The following is a 25,280-nucleotide window of genomic DNA, read 5'->3' on the forward strand; positions in this document are numbered from 1 at the left end:
CCTTTGTCTTTGTGAATAAGGAGCGGTGGTGCCGTGGTTAGCACACTGCGCTGCAAGTCCCGAGTTCGATTTTTGGCCGCGGCTAAAGCATTAGCCGGATAAGAGTAATATCTAAATCAGTTCCTAAGCCCCCCCCTAGGTCGACTCAGCCCTGAATGAGTACCTGGTGCGGTGCGTGAATACCAGCACTGGGGAGACAAAGGCGGCCGGGAGTGGTGGTGACCACACCACCCACTCGTGCACCGTGCCAACTTTAACAGGTGCTCGCTAACTGCCCTTGCCACAAAAGTCGGTCCATAATAAAGGCCGATAAAAAGAGGGGGGGGGGATCTTTTAGTTTACTAAGAATATATTTTGTAGTAGTAGGTTTTTACCCTTTCAACTGGTACAAAACTGACACCTTTATACAAGGCATCATGTTTGCAATAACCACAACACAAGCAGTCAAATACCAATGGAGAGTAGGCTCTAAGAAAAGCTGTCTCGGGTGTGGACCAATCAACTTCAAGGACAGTGCATATCATTATCAGAGTTTTTTCTTTTCTTTTTGTTTGCATTTTGACTGCTTGTGTTGTGGTTATTGCAAACATGATGCCTTGTATAAAGGTGTCAGTTTTGTACCAGTTTAAAGGGTAAAAACCTACTGTATTTTGCCACTGGTAAAGGAGGTCTCATAGAGTAGAATATATTTTGTATTTGGCTGCAACGTCAAAATCTTCGTGGCGCAGGCGGTGGTGGTGGTTGATGTATGACAAATTATAGTGACAGAACGCGATACAAGTAAAGCACTCTACGTTTATTTGAGTTCACGCTCCACCGATGTGCGCGTTCTGGGCGAAGACCCTCGCTGTCGGCACAGCACCACGGTGGTGGTGGGACGTCGCTTGGCTGGCCTGGGAACGCCTGGGGAGTTCCCAGGAAGAGCTAAAGTCTGTGTATAGTGTAGTGTATAATGTATAGTAGTGTATAATTCATCGTAGTGTTGGAGTGTATAGTAGTGTAGTGTATAGTAGTGTAGTGTATAGTGTAGTGTGTAGTAGTGCAGTGTATAGTGTATAATAGTGTAAGTGTATAGTGTTGGGTGTAGTAATGTAGTGTATAGTGTAGTTTAAAGTGTTGTGTATAGTGTAGTAGAGTATAGTAGTGTAGTGTATAGTGTTGTGTTTAGTAGTGGAGTGTATAGTGTAGTAGTGTAGTGTATAGTGCTGGGTGTAGTAGTGTAGTGTATAGTGTAGTAGTGTAGTTTAAAGTGGTGTGTATAGTGTAGTAGTGTATAGTAGTGTAGTGTATAGTATTCTTTGGGTCTTTCGGTAAAGTCACGTAGATAGGTTCAACGAAAATAACAAAAATAACAAAAAACTACGACGTTTCGATTGCAACACAAGCAATCGTCATCAGGAGGAAAGCTGCTGATGCAGACTCTTTTAAAGGTTAAATGGGTGTAGCCCGAGGGTCATAAGCGAAGTTGGCGGGGCTAGTGATGTTAATGTGAGAGATTAGCGTGTTAATGTGAGAGATTAGCATGTTAATGTAAGAGATTAGCGTGTTAATGTAAGAGATTAGCATGTAAATGTGAGAGATTAGCGTGTTAATGTGAGAGATTAGCATGTTAATGTGAGAGATTAGCGTGTTAATGTGAGATATTAGCATGTTAATGTGAGATATTAGCATGTTAATGTGAGATATTAGCATGTTAATGTGAGAAATTAGCATGTTAATGTGAGAGATTAGCATGGTAATGTGAGAGATTAGCGTGTTAATGTGAGAGATTAGCGTGTTAATGTGAGAGATTAGCATGTTAATGTGAGAGATTAGCATGTTAATGTGAGAGATTAGGATGTTACTGTGAGAGATTAGCGTGTTAATGTGAGAGATGAGCATGTTAATGTGAGATCGCAGAGCAGCAACGGCGAGCTCGGTGGCTGTGTTAGTGTGGGAAATTGAACCTGTTAATGTAAAATCAGAGGGCCGAAAATAACAACATCGGAAGGTGGTAGGGTGGGAACATCACAGCAAGTTACGACTTAATCTGGTTGATAACGTCCTTCCAATGATTGCTCAGTTCATACCCATCTTCTCGATTGAAGTTGTGTCTGTATATGTGGATGGCTTCATGAACGAATCTTTGTTGATAGCTAATGCGTTTGCAAAGTACCTTCGTCTTAGAGAAATCAATTTCGTGTGAGCCCATCGCGTTAAAACAATGATCAAACCATGGCCGAGTTATTGGTCCGACCGTGTGTCAGATCTGCCTTATGTTCACGAAGATCCCATCTCACCCACCCCGGATTTTCCATGGACTGGGTGCCCCTTGATAAAAAAAAAAGAATTATCATCTCAGTGGGCACTTACCTGATTGAAATAAAAATTATAATTTTCAGTCGATTTGACTCTTTCTATAATCGTCATCAGCAATAGCCACAACCGCAGTAGTAGCAGCGGAAGCATCAATTGCACCTCATATACGATCATCATCAAAACATAAAAATACCACTGTATCTGGAGTCAATAGAGATCAATAAATTGAACCCCGTCATCTGCTCAATCACCTCTTATCTCGGAAGCTAAGCATGCTTGAGCCTGGATAGTGCTCGTATGGGTGACCATCACACGCAGACAGGTGGCATAGGGCAGCGTCGCAAAAGCGTCTACTGTTGCACTGTACTTCTATGCTTCCACACCTACGGAACCTGCACTGAGCGGCGTGGTGAAGTATGGTATTTTAATAAAGCGTCTAAATGTTGAACGGCCGCTAAAGCCGTTGGAGGTGGCAGCCGGGGGGATAAAACAGGGATAAGGGTGAAGCAAGGAGGCCGAGACACGGGATGTATGTTTGCAGTCTTAGTTCTTTCGGTAAAGTCACGTAGGTAAAAAATGAAAATAAAATTAATAAAAAATAAAATAAAAATCACGACGTTTCGGAGGCAACGCAAGTCTCCGTGTTGCCTCCGAAACGTCGCGATTTTTATTTTATTTTTATTAATTTTAATTTCATTTTTTACCTACGTGACTTTACCGAAAGAACTAAGAGCATGAATCCTTGCAGTCACGAAAGCTTCAAATCTACAAGTATGTTTGTAGGTTGAACTCTTTCCGCAGCGTACGCAGCCAACCGTGCACACCGGAGGTGCGGGGGAAAGACACGGCGGCAGCGTGCAGCTGAGGGCGCCGCCGTCGATTGCGACCCCGAGATGCCGCACGGATGGATTCCAGGAGGGAGTGGGGTGTGTGTGGTAGGGGGGCATCGCAACGGTCATTGACACGCGGATGCAAGGGGGGGGCCACGTCACACGTAGATGTGCGTGCGCTCCGTCACGTCCCTGCGGCACAGCGGGCACGCGCGCAGCATGAGGCCGCACTGGCTGCAGGCCGCGTGGCCGCATGAGAAAACGAGGCCCAGCGGCCGCTCCATGCACACGGCGCACGTCAGCCGCGCCTCCATGTCGCGGCACCGCACGCGCAGGGCCGGGCCGTTCTCGGACAATCCCTCGGCCTCCTCTTCCGCCACCGCCGCCGCCGCGTCGTCGTCATCGTCGTCGCTGCCGGGATCGTTTTCGTCGCCGCCGCTGTTGCTGCCAGAGGTTCCGGCGCCGTCTCCGCCGCTGGTGCCCGGGAAGGGGTCCTTGACGTTGCCGGCGCAGTCGTCGCGGCCGCCGCCCGGCAGCGGAAAGCACGACGAGTGCGTCGGGCACTCGATGACGCTTCCGTCTGCGGTGTCGCGGGGGGGGGCGGGCGTCAGCGAGAGCGAGGCAAGTTTCACCATCCCCCCCACCACCCCCGCACCTCACATTGGCACGGTTGGCTACGTACGGTGCGAAAAAAGTTCCAACATACGAACGAGGCGCGAGCCGCTAAACCAAAATAGATTTCGCTGAAAGGATTTTGCCCGTCGTCCTGACGATCACTCGAGGACGAAGCTTCGCGCTCGGATGAGCAAAAATGGGTCACCGCATCGCGCGCTTTCAGATGGCGCTTCTGCGGCCGTCTGGAACGCTCTTCCTTCCGATATGAGGAAGCCACGGGGAGCTCTGCACTTTTAAGTGATCTGGAGTGAAAACTAATTTCTTTAGAACGTCTTTTTGTGTTTAGTTTGTTGTCTTTCCCCCGCACCTCCGATCCGCGCGGTTGGCTACGTGCGGTGCGATAGAAATATACCCGTTACATACAATAGACCAAGGAGACATGTACATGAAAAAAAATACTTTTCCAAAATCTTAGATTTATGTTGCACCTTAATCCAAGCTACTTTACAATAATTATACAATTGTACATAAGGGGCCGTCCATAAATGACGTCACGCGATTTTGGACAATTTTGCCCCCCCCCCCCTCGTCACACGGCGTCACAAAAAGTCAGACCCCCCCCCTCAAAAATGACGTCACAAAGCTCTGCCCCCCCCCCCCAAAAAAAATTAAACATGCTTCAAATCGCTTTAAACTATTGTCATTGTAGTGCGTATTTAATGTGGCGCTGCACTCTGATGTTGTAGGAGAAAACATTTATTAAAAAGTCTATTTAATTAAGTAAAACGTGTTGTCTATATTTATTTAAAGTTGCGCATTTTGATGTGACGTCACATTTCTCACCCCCCCCCCTCGTCACAAATGTCTGACTGTCTGACCCCCCCCCCCTCCTAGGTGCGTGACGTCATTTATGGACGGCCCCTAACATCATTGTGGAGGAGGTTATGATTTCTGTGGTCGGCCTCCACGCATCTTCACGGGATGACAAGCACTACCAACTTCTGTTGACTTTGCCACAGGGAGAATGTAATGTGGTGAACCCTGTAGAATGTGTCACTCCCCCCTATGTGCACGGGGCTTTCTTCTCATGCTGAATGGAAGTTCGTAAAAACAAATTGCAAAACACCTTAAACGGGATCCTTTAGACGGTCAGGAGACTCAAAAGAGGCTTTCTTTCTTTCTGGGCGCCACGGTGGCTATGATATGTTCACTACCTCACCTGGTATACAGGAGGTCGTGGGTTCGATCCCGACCCTGACGCCTGCTGTATATTTGGAGTTTGCGTGTCTCTCTCTCTCTCCCTGTGATCGCGTGGATTTTTCTCCGGGTCCTCCCGGTGTTCCCTCCACATTTATAAACATGCATTTCGAGTCTTTGGCTGCAATTAATTTCCACGTGATAAGCCACTTCGTTGAGCTATCATATGTGGCCAGGTCGTTTCTGGAAAAGAGCTACGTAGCAGCTGAGTGGGCCTTACCTCGTAAAATAAAAAATATAGTTTAGTTTTTTAGTTATTCTTGAGGAAATATTGACATCATAACACAATCATAATTGGTTTTGAGCGTGCGTTTTTCAACTTTTTGATTTGCCTTTTCCCCCTCAAAAATGTCCACCCCGACTCCGCTACCGGTGTCACGTCACGAGTTGAAGTGTCCACTCGCCTCGCTTAGCAGAGCAGTGCGAGCCTTCGTGTGGAAGAATGTCCCGCGGAAGTGGACACCACAGAGGTATTCCTGAGATCAATTCAAGTCTGGTCCACACATTCGTCGAGGTAAGCCCCGTCCCACGTCCCCTTCTTTCCACTGGGGGTATTGTTGATCACGTGATCGTCGAACTGGCCCAAATTAAGTTCACACCTAAATTTGATGTTTGATTTATTTTCCGTGTTCAGTCATTGGTGATCGGGCCTAGGCCTCACTCGAAAACCCGGTTTCACTACAGGTGGCTGAAACCAGGAAACCAGGAACCAAGGTCCTCAATGTTTCCAGCTCAGACTCCATCTGCCCACTAAACCTCTTGGTTTTTTGTTGTTGTTTACAAAGGCCCCTTTTCTTACCTTCCCTGAGCTTTTTGGTGATGGTCACCTGACACTTGAAACACCTCTTCATCCGCAGGCTGCACCCTGCGTTCAGGACACGCGCGTGAGAGACGCCGGTTGTTGTGTTAGCGAGCGACTATTAAGGCTGTCCATTTGAACGTGGTCGAGGTTTACGATGCCATCGATTAACGATATTTCAATGAGCGATCCGCCTCCCACGCATGCACGCACCCTCGCAGAAACACACGCACGCACGCACCAACGCGCTCGCACGCACGCACCCTCGCAGGCGAGGCGGTGTTGGCAGGGCAGGAGGAGCGAGGGCGAGCACGGCTCGGAGCAGACCAAGCACTCGCTGCCTCCCAGGTGCTCCACGCCGCCCAGGTTGGTCACCGTCATGAGCGGCGTCGTGTGCACCCTGCGCAGGGCGACGGGACCCGCCACGGAGCCGGACTCCCATCTCCTGCGTGGGGGAGCGGCGGGGGGGGGGGGGGGGGGGCACAGTGGAGGGGAGGGGGTGGAGGAGGAGGGGGTGGGAGTTTCAGGGTGCCCGTTAGTTTTGTGGCACCACTGATGATGGAGAGTGCGCTGGCACGCACACACAGGGACAAAGATCCCCCGTATTGCTTGAGCAGACTGTTGGGGCAAGTGCTGTTAGCGAGCACCTATGAAGGCCGGCACGGCACACGAGGAGGTGGGTGTCCAGCACCACGCCCGGCCGCCTTTGTCTCCCTCGCGGCGATGTTTACACACCGCACCAGGTACTCATTTGAGGCCGAGTCGACCAAGCGGAGGCCCAGGACCGGTTCAGATAATCGTCACCGGTGATGGCCGTGAGTGGGAATCGCACTCGGGTTACCAGGTTCGTAGCGCAGCGCGCTCACCGCTCCACACTACACCCCCCCCCCCCCCCAGCCTCAACAGACTGCCGTGGCCACGCTAGTCACACGCACTCTCACACGCGCATCACGGACACGCGCTCTCACACGCGCATCACGGACACGTGCGTGCCACGCGCGAGCGTCCAGGGGCGGGCGGAGCGAACCTGTGCCTCTGCGCGAAGTGCCCGAGCAGCTGGCGCACGCCGGGGTCGGGCTCCAGGCCGAGCGGCGAGCGGCCGGCGTGGTCGCGGACGAAGAGGTCCCCCCCGCACTGAGCGAGGAAGCACGCGATGGCCACTCCGACCGGCGCCGCCTCCGGGAAGAAGCCCGACGCTCGCAGCTGCGCGTCAGGGGAGCGGTCAGAGCGAGCGTCAAGAGCCGACGACCCCGAGCGTCACCGCGTTCGTAAGCCTGGGGGGGTGGGGGGTGGGGGGGCCCATCACCGTCCCCTCCTCACCTCTGCGAGCATCTCGGCCTCGTCCCCGCACGCCGGCTGGGGCCGCCAGGGCGCGGCGTGGAGCCGGCGCGCCCCCAGTGCGGCGTGCAGCGCGGTGCGCCCCTCGGCGTCGCGGGCGTTGGTGGAGCAGGCGCCGTCGCGCACGAGCACCAGCACCACCCCGGCGTGACCCTGCCCTGCCGCCAGAGCCAGCGCCGTCTGCAGCCGCCCCGTCGCCGCGTCCGCGTCGCAGCGGCCCTGCGGCCGCGGGGGCGGAGAGCAACTCGATGGACGGCAGGGGGGGGGGGGGGGGAGTCGAGGCGTCGTCGGGCCGCGCAGAGACGGGCGCCGCGGTGGCTAGGAGATGTTGATTGCCTCGCCTGGTGTGCAGGAGGTCGTGGGTTCGATTCCGAACCCTGGAGTTGTGCGTGTTCTCACCGACAACAATGACGACAACGACTAGGAGAACGTCACCAACAACGACTATGACAACAACAACAATAACGGCGACAACAACGACTACAACAACAGCGACTACAACAACAACAACGACTATGTCGACGACGACTACAAAAACAACGACGACGATTATGACAACAACGACAACGAAGACTACGACAACGACTACAACAACGACTTCAGCAACAACTACAACAACGACGACTACAACCACAACGACCACCGGCAAATCCTCGCCCGAGCTGCCGTGCGCTCACCTGGCAGAGGAGCACGCGCACCACGGCCGCGTGGTTGTTGAGGGCGGCGAGGTGGACGGGGCGGTAGCCGTCCTCCTTGGCCACGTCCACCAGCTGGCGCGCTCGCTCCAGCACCACGGAGGTCGCTCTGTGCCGGGGGGGGGGTCAGAGTCGGGGGTCAGGGTCATGGGGAGCGTCAAAGTCGGGGTCAGGTCACGGTGTCGGGATGGGAGAGAGAGAGGGTGGGTGGGTGCCCGGGTGGGTGAAAGGTGAAGTGGGGATAATGATGAGCGTCACCAGGTGTAGCAGCAGCAGTATCAGCAGAAGCAGCAACAGCAGTGACAAAAGCATCAGCAGTAGCTGCTGCTGCATCATCATCACCATCAGTAGCATAATTGGCAGAAGCAGCTGCATCATAATTATCAGCTTCAGCAGCATAATTATTATCTCCATCTTGTCATCATCACCAGGTGTAGCAGCAGCAGAAGCAGCAGCGGCAGAAGCATCAGCAGTAGCTGCTGCATCATCATCAGCAGCAGCATCATTGGCAGAAGCAGCTGCATCATTATCAACTTCAGCAGCAGCGACTGAAGCATCAGCAGTAGCTGCATCATCGCCATCAGCAGCAGTATCACTATCAGCTTCTAATTGTGGGAGGGGAAAAACCGGAGGACCCGGAGAAACACATTCCTGCCGAGGGAGCTGGTAGGAACGTTGGGTTGCTCGGTCAATGTCCAGGGTCAACGGCAGCGTGGTATATTCCGCAAATATGGCCGACTGTGAGGGCGGGCACAAGCCGGCGTGAGTAGGTTAAACGTTGAGTTTTATAAGGGCACCACGGGATGACCAGCCCCTCCCCACCCAGCCCCACCCCTCCCACCCCCCACCCTGCCCCTCCCCACCCTCCCCACACAGCCCCTCCCCACCCTCCCCTCCCCACCCAGCCGCTCCCTCCCCACCCAGCCCCTCCCTGCACGACGGATACAATAATCCCCTGTGGGCTGGTGTAACCAGGAGGTTCCTACCATTTAAATCCACATTAACCACTGGGAGAAAAAAGGAGAGACACGCAAACTCCAAATATACAGCAGCAGGCATCGTCAGGGTCAGCTTCGAACCCACGACCTCCTGTCGCCCAGGCGAGGCAGTTAACATCTCGGTTGAGACGTGGGTCACCGCAGTCGCTCGCTCACAGCTGGTTCCCTTTGAGCGCAGCCTGGTGCAGGATGTTGAAGCCGCGGCGGTTTCGGAGCGAGAAGTCGGCGGATGGCGCGGCGAGTAGCAGCGCAGCGACCCCGCGGGCCTCCTTCGCCAACGCGTCGTGCAGAGCCGTGTCCCCACACGCGTCCTGACCGCACAAAGATAAAGCCCCCCCCACACCGTATAGCCTTCAGCGGATCGTTGGGGCAAGTGGCGTTAGCGAGCACCCTACGAAGGCCGGCACGGCACATGACACACACACATACTCACTCCTCACACACACACTCACGCACACGTACACACTCATACACTCCTAACAGACTCACACACACACTCTTCACACACACGTACACACTCACACTCTTCACACTCACGTACACACTCACACACTCCTCACACACACACTCCTCACACACACCTCACACGTACGTACACACACACACTCCTCACCACACACACTCCTCGCCACACACACTCCTCACACACACTCACCACACACACACTCACTCCTCACACACTCCTCACACACACTCCTCACTCACACACACTCACACACACTCACACACACACACTCACACACACTCACACACACTCACACACACTCACGTACACACACACTCACTCCTCACACTCACTCACTCACACACACACACGTACACACACACTCACCACACACACACTCACACACACACTCTTCACACACACTCACTCACCACACACACACTCACACACACACTCACACATGCGGCGACGCCCCGCCCACCTGCACGTTGACGTCACAGGCGTGCTCACAGAGGACGCGCGCGACCTCCGCGTAGCCGCGGTTGGCCGCCACGTGCAGCGCCGATGAGCCGGAGGAGTTCACGGCGTCTGGGTCGACGCCGTCCTGCAGCAGCAGCAGCTCGCACACCGCCTCGCGGCTCCTGAGACAGAGGGGGGTGGTCGTAAGCTACCGACAACTCGAGAAACGCAAATGGACAGCAGCAGCAGCAGCCAAATGCAATTTTTTGAAAACGCGATTCTAAAATTGTGGAGCAAAAAACAAAACTGGCAGGCGCAACAGCGTCACCGCCGTGTGCTCGCGGACGGCCCATGGAAAGTAGATGCCGTAGAACCGCTTCCGAAATCTCTTCCGTTTCTGGCCTCCCTCGATTCGCGGGGCTGGCCGCGAGATGGACCGCCCTAGGCCGCAGGGACTCCGTCTGAGGCCGTTTTTACGAGTCATCTCAAACCGAGCCCTGTCCTGAACGCAGCAGCGACGTCGCAAAACCAAAGCTCGTCTTGGGCCACAGAGCTGCTTCCAGAATCCCTTCACAGTGACGTTGACCCCTAAGGGCAGCGATGACCTATCAACGATGGATCGTCTAGTTACTCTGGTAGTGCGTTGTCTTTGAACTGTGCGCCTTTTGGCGTCATCTGGTCGAACACCATATGAGACTAGGCTCCAAAGAAAGCTGTCTCTGGTGTGGACCAATCAGTTTCAAAGACAATGCATAAATTATCAGAGTATTGTTTTTTGTTTGCATTTTACTGCAAGTATTGTGGTTAATGTAAGCATGATTAATTGCAAAAGGTGTCAGTTTTGTTGCCAGAAAAAAAGGGGAAAAACCCTATTAGTATATTTTGGTACTGGCAAAGGAGGTCCCATGATGGATTACCCAGTTACGGTTCTTGTGGCTCAATCGGCCCGGACTGCCTGGGTGGGTGGGGGAGGGGGGAGGGGGGCCCCGTGGGGGGGCGGCCCCCCAAGGCCTGGGCTTTCTGCATACCCGTAAGCCGCGTAGTGCAGGGCCGTGTCTCCGTCGGGGTCCCGGCATGCCGCGTCGGCCCCTCGCTCCAGCAGCAACGACACGGCCGCGCCGTGGCCCAGGTGCGCGCTCACCTGCAGCGCCGTCTTGCCCTCCACCTGCGCGTCCACCTACCAGCACGCAAGCACCCACCCACCCACGCACGCATTCACTCACCCACGCACTCACTCACCCACTCACTCACCCACCCACGCATGCACTCACCCACCCACGCATGCACTCACCTACCCACGCACTCACACATCCACGCACTTACTCACCCATGCACTCACCCACGCACTCACCCACTCACGCACTCACCCACCCACGCACCCACCCACCCACGCACTCAACCACCCACTCACTCACCCACCCACCCACTCACTCACCCACCCACCCACGCACTCACCCACCCACGCATGCACTCACCTACCCACGCACTTACTCACCCACGCACTCACCCACGCACTCACCCACTCACCCACCCACGCCCTCATCCACCCACGCCCTCACCCACCCACGCACTCACCCACCCACGCACTCACCCACCCACCCACGCACTCACCCATCCACGCACTCACCCACCCACGCAACCCACGCAACCCACGCAACCCACGCGCGTTGCTTCTAAATGTGGAGGGAAAAACCGGAGGACCCGGAGAAAGATCCACGCGGCCACGGGGGAGAGACACGCAAACTCCAAATATACAGCAGGCGTCGGGGTCTGGATCGAAACCCACGACCCCCTGCACACCAGGCGAGGTAGTTAACATCTCGTGCCTCTGAGTCGTCCTCTCTCCCCTCTCTCTCTCTCTACGACAGCGAGCGGATACCGAGCGAGCGACGTCCGCACCTCGTGCGGGAACGCGTCGAGCAGCGCGCGCATCTCCCGCACGTGTCCGAGCGCCGCGTGCGTGACGAGCAGCACCCCCGGGGGGTCTCCGCGGGCGCTCGAGGGGCGGGGCGAGGACGGCGGCGGTCCCCCACGCAGCACCACCTCGAGCAGAGAGCCCAGCGAGCCTGCGCGCGGCACACCGCATCGCGCGCGCCACACGTAACCGCGCGCGTCACACCGCATCGCTCGCGCCACACGTGACCGCGCGCGCCACACGTGACCGCGCGCGCCACACGTGACCGCGTGCGCCACACCGCACCGCGCGCGCCACACGTGACCGCGCGCGCCACACCGCATCGCGCGCGCCACACCGCACCGCGCGCGCCACACGTGACCGCGCGCGCCACACCGCACCACGCGCACCACACGTGACCGCGTGCGCCACACCGCGCGCGCCACACGTGACCGCGCGCACCACACCGCGCGCCACACGTGACCGCGCGCGCCACACCGCATCGCGCGCGCCACACCGCACCGCGCGCGCCACACGTGACCGCGTGCGCCACACCGCACCGCGCGCGCCACACGTGACCGCGCGCGCCACACCGCATCGCGCGCGCCACACCGCACCGCGCGCGCCACACGTGACCGCGCGCGCCACACCGCACCACGCGCACCACACGTGACCGCGTGCGCCACACCGCGCGCGCCACACGTGACCGCGCGCACCACACCGCGCGCCACACGTGACCGCGCGCGCCACACCGCATCGCGCGCGCCACACCGCACCGCGCGCGCCACACGTGACCGCGCGCGCCACACCGCACCGCGCGCACCACACGTGACCGCGCGCGCCACACGTGACCGCGCGCGCCACACCGCACCGCGCGCGCCACACGTGACCGCGCGCGCCACACCGCATCGCGCGCGCCACACCGCACCGCGCGCGCCACACGTGACCGCGCGCGCCACACCGCACCGCGCGCACCACACGTGACCGCGCGCGCCACACGTGACCGCGCGCGCCACACCGCACCGCGCGCGCCACACGTGACCGCGCGCGTCACACGTGACCGTGCGCGTCACACCACACCGCGCGGGCGCGCGCGTCGATAACGCTGTGACGATTTGCTCTTCAACCTTACCAGGTGAGTGGGCCGGAATGACGACGATGACGACGTTGACGACGACAATGACGATGATGGTGACGACAAGAATGACGATGACAGTGACGACGATGATGACGATGATGATGGTGACGACGATGATGACGATGACGACGATGATGGTGACGACGATGATGACGATGATGACGACGATGATGGTGACGACGATGATGACGACGATGATGGTAACGACGATGATGACGACGATGACGATAACGACGACGACGCTGACGCGTCATACGCTTGCACACGTTGGTAGATTATCGTTTGTTTGGCTACGTCGGGTGGTGGAGGGTCTTACGACTACACGGGGAGGGATACGGAGTTGGAGGAGCAGGGGGTGGGAGGAGGGTGGCATTTAATTCCTTGCACCAGGGCCGATGCCAACCTCGCCTAGGACGCCGCTGTGAGTGTGTCTGTTTGATTTTGTCGGCACAGGTAAACAACCCATCGGACAATAATGCAAGCTGTCGATAGGCACCTGGTTCCACAATGGACACGTGGCGACAGCAAATAAACATGCCACCGATGACGGCGGGCAGTGCACTGCGCGACAAACCCGGCCACCCGGGGCTCGATTCCCGCTCCTCGCTGGCCAACAACCCAGCGACGATTTTTTTGTGAACCCGTCCCGTGCCTCCCCTAGGTCGACCCAGCCTCAAATTGAGCACACGTGGTACGGAGAGTAAAAACATCGCCGCTCGGGAGACAAAATGCGGACGGCCGCACCACCCCCCCACTTGCCCCAACAGTCTGTTAAGGCTACACCGGGGAGGGGTGGTTGTGGCGGGACCTTTGTCTTTGTGCGTGCGTGCCGCTCACTTGCCCCGCGAGTCTTGGGCCGAGCGGCATCTTCGGGGGCGGCCGCCGAGACGCACGTGGAGTCGTCTACGAGTGACGCCGCTCCCAGGACCTGGTGAGCCACGGGGGGGGGGGGTGAGTGCGAGGGGGTGGCCAGGGGGGGAGGGGGGTGATGAGGTGAGAGGGAGGGGGGCATGCAATGCACGAGGTGATGGAGAGAAAGAGTCGTGGTGCACAAGAAGGAACCTGCGAGGTATGGGAGGATACTGGGAGGCATGGGAAGGGATTGTCTTAAAAGCTTTATTTTGGTGATTTCGAAAACAAATGGTTAAGCCATGTCCTCAAGTGAAGAACAGGTCTGTCATTCAGACGCTGTCTTTCCGACAGAACCCGTTCTTCACCTGAGGACGGCTGCTTGCGTTGTGGCCGAAACGTCGTGAGAATTGTATTTTATTATGTCTTATTTTTATTATTTTATTATTTACCTTCTACGTGACTTTACCGAAAGAACCAAGAAGATATACGGGGGATATTTGAGTAAAGAGGTGCGCGAGTTACGAGGTGAGTGGCGAGATTCCTGGGTGACGTGACGAGGTGAGTGACGACGTGAGTGAGTGGCGAGATTCCTGGGTGACGAGGTGAGTGAGTTAGTGAGTGACAAGGTGAGTGAGTGGCGAGGTGGGTGACGAGGTGTCTGGGTGACGTGACGAGGTGAGTTAGTGAGTGACAAGGTGAGTGAGTGGCGAGGTGGGTGACGAGGTGTCTGGGTGACGTGACGAGGTGAGTTAGTGAGTGACAAGGTGAGTGAGTGGCGAGGTGGGTGACGAGGTGTCTGGGTGATGTGACGAGGTGAGTGAGTGACGTGACCCTCACCGAGTCGCCTGCAGTGAAGCCCTCCGCCTGCAGGGCCATCGGCGTCAACACATCAAGACATTAAACGTCATCGCCATCACCGAAAACTAATCATCAACATCGTTACTCATCATCAACATCACCATCGTCACCATCATCGTCACCATCATTGACATCGTCTAGACCATCACCATCATCACCGTCAATTTTAAAAACTGTCATCAACATCATCAACGCAATTATCATAAACAACACCATCATCAACACGATCACCATCATCAACACCATCACCGTCATCACCAACATCACCGTCATCAACATCATCAATAGAAGTCACCATCATCGATATTATCAACATCATTATCATCATCATCACCAACATCAACATAATAACCATCAATATCATCATCGGCATCATCATCAACATCATCAACATCATCACGATCATCACGATCATCGACATCAGCATCATCAACACCATTACCATCAACATCATCACCATCATCATCATCGACATCACCATCATCGTAACCCCCCTCCCCCGCCCCGCCCCCCCCATCATCAACATCATCTCCTTGCAGAGACTTCACATCATCCTCCTCATCATCTGTCATGTGTAGAGGGCAGTGAGACGCAAGTCGATTGAACTGCGTGCGCGTGTCTGCAGAGACAACGCCTGTTGGCCATGCATGTTTCGAATCCAGCAGAGGCAGCGAGGGTTCGTGGATCGCGCAAACGCTGCGAAACTCCCATCCCCCGTGCGCGTCGAGGCGGTACAGCAAGTGCGGACTAATCTCCATCTATTCCATCTGCACCGGACAGAGCGCTACCCCCTCGCGCGCCCACCTTGGTGAGCGCGTGCGGGTTGTGGGTCGAGCGCGTGCCGCTGGGGTGGGCCACGTGCACGTGCCCGCTCTCCGTCACGCGGTTCACCCGTCCGAGACGCCCCATGTACTGGAGGGGTCAGCGGTCAGGGTCAGAGTTGGGGTCAGGGTTCATGGTTTGTTGCAGCGGCTTTGACAACCGATATGCTGCCCCGCCGCCGCCGCTGCTGCTCCACACAAGAGACGGAGATCGCCCCGCGTTGACATTGACGGTTGGGGCAAGTGCTGTTAGTGAGCGCCTATTAAGGACGGCACGGCACACGAACAAGGGTGTGGTGGTGGTGGCCAGCACCACGCCCGGCCGCCTTTGTCTCCCCAATGCTGATGTTAACACACCGCACCGGGTACGCTTTCAAGGTTGAGTCAACGTAGGGTGAGGCCCAGGGCTGGTCCGAATGTCCGTTACCGACGTTGGCTGTGAGCGGGAATCGAACTCGGGTGACCAGGCTTGTGCGCTGGCTACTACACTACCACTCCCCAGAGACAAAGACCCCCCGTAAAGCCTGAACAGACTGTTGGGGCAAGTGCTGTTTGTGTTTGAGGTCAGGATTTGAGTTGGGGGTCAGGGTTTGAGTTGGGGGGGGGTCAGGGTTTGCTTTGGGGGTCAAAGTTTGAGTTGGGGGAGGTCAGGGTTTGAGTTGGGGGGTCAGGGTTTGCTTCGGGGGGGTAGGTCAGGGTTTGCGTTGGGGGTCAGGGTTTGAGTTGGGAGGGGGTCAGGGTTTGAATTGGGGGGGGTCAGGGTTTGAGTTGGGGTGTAGGTCAGGGTTTGCGTTGGGGGGGTGGGGTCAAATTTTGTGTACGAGGTCAGGGTTTGCGTTGCAGCCACACTCGAGCCTCGTGCTCGCGCCGTGACCCCCCCCCCCCCCCGCGCGTACCGCCGCTGTGCGCTCCACCTGGGTCATCTCGCTGTTCCAGCCGCCGTGGCCCCGCTGCAGGACACGCAGCGTGCCGGGCCGCGCGTCACGCGGGCGGAACGGAGACGTGGGCAGCGGTGAGGCCGAGGAGACGCGCTCCGACCCGCACAGCGCCGCTGCCTGCCCTGTGTGGTGGTGGTGGTGGGAGAGACGCCAGGGTTCCATAACCGACCCGTCACAGATGTCGCCCCTCTTTGTTGACGGCTTCAAGTTTTCTCTCCGGATTGTTTTAGGCGCTCCGGGAAAGTAAGAAGCAACCACGCGAACCTGTGGCCGCCATCAATTAATTGACACGATTCTGGTCACAAATACCAAAGATCCCCCGTATAGCCTGTAACAGACTGTTGGGGCAAGTGCGGTTAGCGACTGTCACCTATGAAGGCCGGCACAGCACACGAGGGGGTGAGTGGCTAACACCACACCTGGCCGCCTTTGTCTCCCCATCGGTGATGTTTTACACACAACACCAGGTACTCATTTGAGGTTGAGTCGACTTAGGGGGGGGCCCAGGACCGATTCAGATAATCGTCACCGGTGTTCGCCGTGAGCGGGAAACCAACTCGGGTCGCTGGGTTCGTAGCGCAGCGCGCTAACCGCTCCACCACCGCTCCCCGCACACACAAAGAGTCGAGAGGGGCCTCGCGCCGGCTCGGCTCGGATGTGGCAGTGGAAAAAAAAATGGGGGTGGGAGTTTGAGGAGGAGGGGGGGGGACGGGCTTATCAGTGAAGCCCCAGTCGGGACTTACCCAGGCTGGGCAGGTGCTCCCGGAAGTAGTGGCCACCCAGGGCCGGGCTGACGCAGCGCAGGTCGACGCGGCCCTGGTGCCCGACGCGGTACACGCTGCGGCTGCCGCTCGCCTCCCAGAGCACGCAGGCCACGCCGCTCCGCTCGTCGCCGTCCCAACCGCGGAGCTCCGTCACGCGGCCCACGCCACCGGCACCGCCTCCTCCGCCAGAGTCGGGGGGAGGGGGGGTCCCATCGCAGAACATATATCAATGATAATTGTTTTTTTACCCTTCTATCTGACAACAAAACTGACACCTTTTTTTACAAAGAGTTATGTTTACATAGACCACAATACCTGCAGTCATAATGCAAACAAAAAACATAACTCTGATAATGTGCACTGTCCTTGAAGTTGATTGGACAGCTTTCCTTAGAGCCTAGTCTCACATGGGTTGGACCAGATGACGCCAAAAGGAGCACTGAGGTTCCAATGGTGGAACATATATCAAGTTAATGTTGGATTGTCAGTGGTCCGTGTCGCCTTACCGTCCTGATCGCCCCACTCCCAGTCCACCCCTCGGACGACCTTTGCCCCCGGGAATATCCCCATGAGTGGCACCCTCTGCAGGCCCATGCGGCAGCCCACGGCCACCCTACGGAGCAACAGGACACGCGGTTAGACTCGGGGCCAGTCGTGAGTGAGAGTGTGGAGGTGGTGAAATCGCCGTGTCTGTGGTTTGGACAGCGTTGGCAGGAATGTGCACAATGGAGGAACGTGCAAAATAAAAAAAAACTATCTTCTTGGTTCTTTCGGTAAAGTCACGTAGAATGGAAATAATAAAATAATACAAATAAAACATAATACAATAAAATAATTATTTTATTATGTTTTATTTTAATAATAAAAATAAAATAATTATTGTATTATGTTTCATTTTTATTATTTTATTATTTCCATTCTACGTGACTTTACCGAAAGAACCAAAAAGATGAATCCCTGCAGTCACGAAAGCTTTAAATCTAAAACTAAACTATTTTTTATTCATGGCAAAGAGGGCAATAACAACCCGTACAAGATGCTTATCGTCGATTGGGAAATCGCACGCGGTCAAATCATGGACGCCAATCACGGGAAATAATATAAACTACATTTTTATTTTACCAGGTAAGGCCCACTGAGCTATGTAGCTCTACGAAGTGGCTTATCGTCGTGTGGAAATCTATAGCGGTAGCCAAATGCTCCAGCAGCCAAATACGATTGTGTAATATGCACAATAGACGGTTCCTGATGCACTACCGCCCGTCAAAGACAAAGCTGCCCCATGTAGTCTTTAACTGACTGTAGCGGCCAAGTGCTGTTAGCGAGTAGCACCTATGAAGACCGGTACGGCACACCAGTGGGTGAGTGGCCAGCACCACGCCCGGCCGCCTTTGTCTCCCTCGTGGTGATGGTTTACGCGCCGCACCAGGTTCACATTTCGGGCTGAGTGGACTTAGGGGAGGCTCAGGACCCGTTCACATGATTGTTGCCGGTGTTGGTGGCCGTGAGCGGGAATCGAACTCGGGTCGCCGGGTTCTTAGCGCAGTGCGCTCACCATTGCCGCGGCCTTCACAAGCGTTTTGTTATTTGCTGTAACCATGGTTTCCATTGGTTCTCAGCGCGCTACCCACTGCGCCACCGCTCCCCAAAGGCAAAAGATCCCCCGCACGGTATAGCCTTTAACAGGCTGCAGAGGCAAGCGCTGTTAGCGAGCACCTGCGAAGGCTCCCCACACACAACCCACACTCGATGTTCTCCATCACTCCGTGGCCCACCAACCCCCCACTCCCCGCACAGCTGGATTATCGATGATCACTGGAGCGTGGGCACGCGGCATCGGCCTCCGAGTGCCCTTGCCCGCGTCTCCGCGCTAATCTCAGCTCATCCCTCGCAGGGATCACAGCAAGCTCCGTTGCCACCACGTGCACGCTAACGTTTATTAGACGTCGTGTTATTATAATGATTGGAATTTTGGTTACGCTGGATAGCCTCGCTCTCTCAAGATGGGTCCTGAAAAAACTGAATTTCAGTTGAGTTGGGGAGCTGAAGGGGTGGATCGGTGGGTGAGTGGATGGTTGACTGAGTTGGTGAGTGAGTGGATGAGTGGGAGAGTGGGTGGGTGAGTGGGTGAGTGGATGGTTGACTGATTTGGTGAGTGAGTGCATGAGTGGGAGAGTAAGTGAGGGAGTGAGTGGTGGAGTGAGTGGATGAGTGAGCGAGTGTGGTGAGTGAGTGGACGAGAGAGCGAGCAGGTGGTTTATTGAGCGAGCGAGTGAGTAGACGAGTGAGCGAGCAAGCGAGCGGGTGGTTGATTGAGCGAGCGAGCGAGTGAGTGGACGAGTGAGCGAGTGAGCGAGCGGGTGGTTGATTGAGCGAGCGAGTGAGTGAGTGAGCGAGTGAGCGAGCGGGTGGTTGATTGAGTGAGTGAGTGGACGAGTGAGCGAGCGAGCGGGTGGTTGATTGAGCGAGCGAGTGAGTGAGTGGGTGGTTGATTGAGCAAGCCAGTGAGTGAGTGGACGAGCGAGCGAGTGAGCGGGTGGTTGATTGAGCGAGCGAGTGAGTGAGTGGACGAGTGAGCGAGCAAACGAGCGGGTGGTTGATTGAGCGAGCGAGTGAGTGAGTGAGTGGACGAGCGAGCGAGTGGTTGATTGAGCGAGTGTGTGAGTGAGTGGGTGGTTGATTGAGCGAGTGAGTGAGTGAGTGAGTGGACGAGTGAGCGAGCGAGTGGGTGGCTGATTGAGCGAGCGAGTGAGTGAGTGGACGAGTGAGTGAGAAAGCGAGCGAGCAGGTGGTTGATTGAGCGAGCGAGTGAGTGGACGAGTGAGTGAGCGAGCGGGTGGTTGATTGAGCGAGCGAGTGAGTGAGTGGGTGGTTGATTGAGCGAGTGTGTGAGTGAGTGGGTGGTCGATTGAGCAAGCGAGCGAGCGCGTGGACGAGAGCGCGCCACGCACGGCACGGCGCGAGCGTGCTCGTAGCGCTGGAACGCGTGCGTCAGCTCGTGTCGGCCGCCCGCGTAGCAGCGCGTGCAGAGGTCGAAGTCGCGGCACGAGACGCAGCGCCAACGCAGCCCCGCCAGGCCGCGCGTGCCGCAGGCGTCACACGCGATGTTCGGGTGCCGTACGCCTGGGGGGGCGGGGGGGGGGGGTCAACGTTAGGGGAGGAGGCACTGGTTCATTCATTGACATCGTTATCGTTAAGCATCGTCGCGGTCATTGTCATCATCATCGTGATCATCATTGACATCATTGTCATCAGCATTGTCATCATCATCGTCGTCGTGATCATCATTCCAGTTATCATTGACATCATTGTCATCATCTTCGTCGTCGTAAATATCGTTGACATAATCTTATTGTCATCGTCGTCTTCATCATCACCCGTGTAGCCTTAACAGACTCTTGGGGCAAGTGCTGCTAACGAGTATCTATACAGCACAGACACCACACGCACCCACACACACCCACACACAACCCTCCCCACACACCCACACACACCCACACACAACCCCCCACGCACACACACGTGCGCAGGGCACCCACACACAAACCCCCACACACACCCACACACAAACCCCCACGCACCCACACACCCCCACACACCCCCCTCCCCCCACACCCCCGCTCGCAGGGCCACCCCCACCGATCTGCGCGTTGTCCAGCAGCAGCAGGTCGTGTGCGCCCTGGTAGCCGGCTCGGTAGTCTGCGCGCTCTCCCGTGTCCCACTGCACCACCACGGTGCGCGCCTCCCTCGCCGCCCGCTCGCCGCGTCGAGCCACCAGCGCCACGGTGCCCGCGTGGCCCTCGCCGCCGTCCTGCTCGGCCCAGCGCCAGTCACGGCCACGCACCACGCGGACCCCCACCTCAAACATGAGCGCGGTCTGCCGAGAAAAAACGAAGACACCCCCCACACCAACCCACACCGGCCCGTGTAGCCTTCACTGATTGTTGAGGGTCAGTGCCGGTTCGCGAGTAGCAGCAAGCTATGAAGGCCGGCACACGGTGCATGGGGGGGGGGGGGGCAGCACCACGCCCGGCCGCCTTTGTCTGCCCAGCGGCGATGTTTTACGCAGCGCACCGGGTACTCGTTTTGAGGCTGAGGAGCAGTGCCGGATTATCGTAGCTACACATGTAGTAGCTACACATGTAGTAGCTACACATGTAGTAGCTACACATGTAGTAGCTACACATGTAGTAGCTACACATGTAGTAGCTACACATGTAGTAGCTACACATGTAGTAGCTACACATGTAGTAGCTACACATGTTGTAGCTACACATGTTGTAGCTACGGGCCTCGCACTTTCAAGGGCCCCGCGCTAAACGCTTTCAAGCTATCAATTCCGATTCAGTGGTTCTGCACTTGCTCCATTACTATAGTACTATACCGCCTTCAAATTTTCCGAACGACTGGGTGTTTAAGGTTAGCGATTTGTCGTATTTTCCGGCTGTATAGCAAATGGAAAAATACAATTACTTTACTACGCAAGTAAAAAAAATAATATTTTAATATTTACGTGTTTTTAAAATGTAGGGCCCCTTTGTAACATATCGCTACAAGGCCCCGCACGAGATTCATCCGGTATTGCACAGGAGCCGTTCAGACAATCGCCACCGGTGTTGGCCGTGAGCGGGAATCGAACTCGGGTCGCTGGGTTCGTAGCGCATTGCGCTAACCCCCACAGTGCAGACACCCACACACAGCCCTGTGAGCCATTCGGCTCTTGAATCGGGTGCAACCGCAACAAAGAAAAAACATGAACAAGAAAACATCTTAAAGTGACTATGTGCAAACAGAAAATCCAAGAAAAGACAGCAAAATATTGCAGAAAAAAAAGCACCGTACACCAACCCTGTGCAAATATCCCAGTGGGATGCAAGTCAAACAACAACAACAACCACAAGACAACTTAGATTAAGGCCATCAGTCTAACTCTGTACTACAACAAACAAACATGGCCAAACCAAAAAACGTTTTGAAAATCACCAAAATAAAGTCATAAAAGCAATGAAACAGTGGTCATTTTGAGAGAGGGGTCATGTTTTTGTCCAAGACGTCACGCCTCTTGTTGACACCCTGATGGTTAAAGATGCTTGGAAAGCCAAATGGGAGTTCACACAACAACAACAACAACCGCCGTTCGCCACTAAGTGGCGGAGACGTCACCACGGCGCGTGTGCCAGGCTAGGTTCACCAAGAAGCCACCTCCTCGTGCAAGACTCGACGGAGAAGATCCCTGCCTTCGATCTTCCCCGAGATTTATGGGGCCACAAGAACCACTAAGCCGCTATCCGCACACAAACCATGGCAGCGGCAGATGCGGATAACTTGATGATGATGCTAACCAAGTGTCTACCTGCTTAGCTTCCGAGATCCTAACGAGATCGGGCGCGTACTGGCCGACTTGGTCATCATCTTCCCTGCCGATAGAGACTCGAGGCTAAAAATAGGCCGTCAATCAGTCGAGTCAATTAACCGTTCATTAGCTCTCACGTGGCTTAACGTTGTTGTTGTTGTCAGCTTGTAGCTTCCCACAGCGGGCAAAGACCTCCTCCAATCCACCTTCGAACTCGGTGAGCTCATCTGGCTGCTATGTGTGTTCAACTTCTTCCCCGTACGTAGCCAACCGTTCTAATCGGAGGTGAGGGGGGAAAGATCTGACGTAGATGCGTTCCAAAAAAATCTGTGTGTACGTGTGTACACAGTACACACGTACACACAGTACACATACAGTACACAAACACACAGTACAAACACAGTACACAGTACACACTGCACACACAATACAGCAGAGGTGTGGACTCGAGTCATGTGACTTGGACTCGAGTCAGACTCGAGTCATGAATTTGATGACTTGCGACTCGACTTGGACTTGCATAACAATGACTTTGTCCCACCTATGAGATGTGGACTCGAGTCATGTGACTTGGACTCGAGTCAGACTCGAGTCATGAATTTGATGACTTGCGACTCGACTTGGACTTGCATAACAATGACTTTGTCCCACCTCTGCAATACAGTACACACACAGTACACGCAATACATACACAATACAGTACACACGCAGTACACAGTTCACACACGCAGTGCACAGTACACAGACAATGTTGTCCCACGCACAGCGACGACTACGGACGCAGACAAACTCATCCCGTGTCCCCAATGGCGTCGCCGTTACAACTTCTACTTTGAGCTTCCGCTTTTATTCATGGCACGGAGGACCATGCAACAATCAGCAAATTACAACCCGTGCAAGATCTTTGTCGTCGACTGGGAAATCACACGCGGTCAAATCAAGGACGCCCATCACAAAATATTATATTTTATTGTACCAAGTAAGGCCCACTGAGCGAAATGGATATTTTCCAGAAGCGACCTGGCCACAAATGACAGCCCAACGAATTGGCATATCACGTGGAAATGTATAGCAGCCAAATACTCTAAACGCGTGATGTCGATTCTAAAATGTGGAGAGGAAAATCCCGGAGGACCCGGAGAAAAGTCTACGCGACCACGTTGAGAGAGACACGCAAACTCCAAATGTACAGCAGGCGTCAAGGTGGGGATCGAACCCACGACCTCCTGTATACGAGGCGAGGTAGTTAACATCTCACCACGGGGAGAGAGAGAGACACGCAAACTCCAAATGTACAGCAGGCGACAAGGTGGGGATCGAACCCACGACCTCCTGTATACCAGGCGAGGTAGTTAACATCTCACCACGGGGAGAGAGAGAGACACGCAAACTCCAAATGTACAGCAGGCGACAAGGTGGGGATCGAACCCAAGACCTCCTGTATACCAGGCGAGGTAGTTAACATCTCACCACGGGGAGAGAGAGAGACACGCAAACTCCAAATGAACAGCAGGCGTCAGGGTCGGGATCGAACCCACGACCTCCTGTATACCAGGCGAGGTAGTTAACATCTCACCACGGGGAGAGAGAGAGACACGCAAACTCCAAATGTACAGCAGGCGACAAGGTGGGGATCGAACCCAAGACCTCCTGTATACCAGGCGAGGTAGTTAACATCTCACCACGGGGAGAGAGAGAGACACGCAAACTCCAAATGAACAGCAGGCGTCAGGGTCGGGATCGAACCCACGACCTCCTGTATACGAGGCGAGATAGTTAACATCTCCTAGCCACTGCGGTGCCCTGAATCTCAATGGGGGTCTAATGTGGTTAAACATATGACGTGAATCACGAGAGAGATGATGCATTTCAACGGGGACTTCGCGTGGTTAAATGAAGGACGTCATACCACCAGACACAACGAATATCCACAGATCCTGTAAAACAACAACAACAGCAACAACAGCAACACTTACCTTTACAGAAAACTCTCCGTCTGGCGTCGGGAAAGAGACGGGTCCGTCGCTTCGTTTCTTCGTTACGGTGAGATCGTCTCCGACATCTAAGAAGCGCTTGAACCGCTCACAAAAATAAACTAAAAACAAAAAAAGCTTTCAGCGGCGAAGCGAACGTGAATGGGTAAATGGACTTGGCAGACGTTGCGATAAGATATGTTGGTGGCACATCGGTATCTGCCAATAGCGTCAGTGGCAATTGATCGCCGGCGTTCGATTGCGAAGAGCCAGCGAACAGCCGGTGCGACAGGCGATCAGATGGACACACGGCTCCAAAGAAATCAAGTTAGACAGCCAGCCAGCCAGCTATCTTTCACAGGTCATAACACGAGCAGTCAAAGGCAGCCCAACACTAACTCATGATTTAGACAGAAAGCCTCCAGTCAATCAGTTGAAACATGCGGTCGTTTTTCACAGATGTCTCTGCTGGACAGCTGTGCAAAAAGTGCTTCTCGGCTCATCGGATTTCTCCCGCGGTCTAAATGAAGATTCCGATGAAGAGAGACGCACGGAGAGACACCGCGAGGCGTCAACGGCGCGCTGCTGCCCTGAACGACGACGCCACAAGACGACCTCGTCAATGCCCAAGGTGCGCACGGATGGGTCTCGAGTGCGAATGGCCACGGGTGCTGACAGGGGGCGGTGTTGATGGTGATTATGACGGGGGCGGTGGTGATGGTGATTATGACGGGGGCGGTGGTGATGGTGATTATGATGGGGGCGGTGTTGATGGTGATTATGACGGGGGCGGTGGTGATGGTGATTATGATGGGGGCGGTGTTGATGGTGATTATGACGGGGGCGGTGTTGATGGTGATTATGATGGGGGCGGTGGTGATGGTGATTATGATGGGGGCGGTGTTGATGGTGATTATGATGGGGGCGGTGGTGATGGTGATTATGATGGGGGCGG

The 25,280-nt window shown here is 55.3% G+C and overlaps 1 pseudogene across 1 annotated transcript; it reads right to left on the reverse strand.

The window, feature by feature from the left end:
* Positions 1-2,996: 2,996 nt before the first annotated feature.
* LOC144942864 (E3 ubiquitin-protein ligase MIB2-like) lies at positions 2,997-24,382 on the reverse strand (annotated as a pseudogene). The gene is made up of 18 exons (XR_013639420.1): positions 24,329-24,382; positions 20,639-20,876; positions 19,951-20,122; positions 17,506-17,612; positions 16,979-17,176; positions 16,212-16,357; positions 15,208-15,388; positions 13,604-13,678; positions 11,634-11,800; positions 10,763-10,911; positions 9,757-9,916; positions 8,987-9,141; positions 7,815-7,941; positions 7,120-7,356; positions 6,827-7,002; positions 6,063-6,244; positions 5,800-5,865; positions 2,997-3,708 (listed from the first exon to the last, which is right to left on the reverse strand). The product of XR_013639420.1 is annotated as an E3 ubiquitin-protein ligase MIB2-like (transcript).
* Positions 24,383-25,280: the final 898 nt, after the last annotated feature.

The sequence above is a fragment of the Lampetra fluviatilis genome, chromosome 28 (assembly GCF_964198595.1).
Source record: "Lampetra fluviatilis chromosome 28, kcLamFluv1.1, whole genome shotgun sequence".
Taxonomy (NCBI): domain Eukaryota; kingdom Metazoa; phylum Chordata; class Hyperoartia; order Petromyzontiformes; family Petromyzontidae; genus Lampetra; species Lampetra fluviatilis.